This window comes from Haliaeetus leucocephalus, unplaced genomic scaffold (assembly GCF_000737465.1).
Source record: "Haliaeetus leucocephalus isolate CR32 unplaced genomic scaffold, Haliaeetus_leucocephalus-4.0 Scaffold186, whole genome shotgun sequence".
Taxonomy (NCBI): domain Eukaryota; kingdom Metazoa; phylum Chordata; class Aves; order Accipitriformes; family Accipitridae; genus Haliaeetus; species Haliaeetus leucocephalus.
In genome coordinates, this window is record NW_010972622.1 from 931274 (window position 1) to 932430 (window position 1157).

Consider the following 1157-nt stretch of genomic DNA (forward strand, 5'->3'; position numbering starts at 1 on the left):
GGGGCAACCCCGCACCCCCAGGATAGCGGGGACACTCCCAGAGCTGCATCCCCCATCTCTGGGGCAGCCTTGCTTGGTGGGGGGCCCTGACGCATAGGTGCCCTCTGCGGGTTTTGGGGGACCACCGTGCTGGGGGCAACGCTGAGACACCCCCCTACCCCCCTCACACATGTTTTGGGGACACATTGGGGTGACCCTGCTGGGAGCCAGGCTCCCCCAGCCCTACACAGGGTGGGGAGCCTGGGTGCCCCCCCCGGGCCAGCCCCGTTGGGGGCCGCGGGGGCTCCCCCCGCCCCAGCCCTGTTGTCTGCGGGAGGGTTATTCAGCCCGGCTTAGCGGGCGCTAATTCCCCGGCCGGGGGGATTAGGGCCAGGCTCGGCCATTGGCGCCCGCAGAAATCTGCCGGGGCTGCAGAGGCTGCGACAAAGGGCTTTGCTGCGCTCAGCACCCCGGCACGGGACGGGGCGGACGGGGGGTCCCGGCCCCCACCCTCGCTGCGGGGCCGCTGGGAGGGGGCACCCGCCTGGGGGAGCTGGGGAGGGGGCACAGCCCCGAGTGGGGCGCGGGGAAGGACCCCGGCATCGGGGTGCTCCCATGCCCTGAGGGTGCAGGACAGGGGTCTTGCAGCGTCAAGACCCCCCCGTCCCCCACAGCAACACTCTGCACCCACCTCTGACCCAAAGCCACCTTTAATCCCCCTGGGGGGGAGGGGGGGGGGCTGGAGCCATCTGTGCATGGGCCCCCCCTATCCTGCCGGGGGGGGCACCATGCCCTGGGTCCCCCACGGAGGATGCTGGGCTGGGGGGCTGGCGGGGACCCGGCATCGGGGCCCACGTGCCACCTCCCGTGGGCTGGGTCAGAGCTGGGGGGCTGGGGGAAGGCTCAGGCTGTGCCCTGGCCCTGCTCAGCTGGGGGGGCCAGGGGGCCGCGGGCAGCGGGCGAGGAGGGGGACAGGCTGGTGGTCTCTACCAGCGCCACGTCCCGGCAGGCGAGGCAGGCGCCCAGTTTCTCCCGGGAGGCACCGGGGGCGAAGACGAACTCGTAGGAGAGCCCAGCCAGCACCGCACCCAGCACCGGCCCCAGCCAGTACACCTGGGGGGGGGGGGACGGGTCAGGGGGGGTCCGGGGGGCCCCCAAAGGGCCGGGGGGCCCCAGGG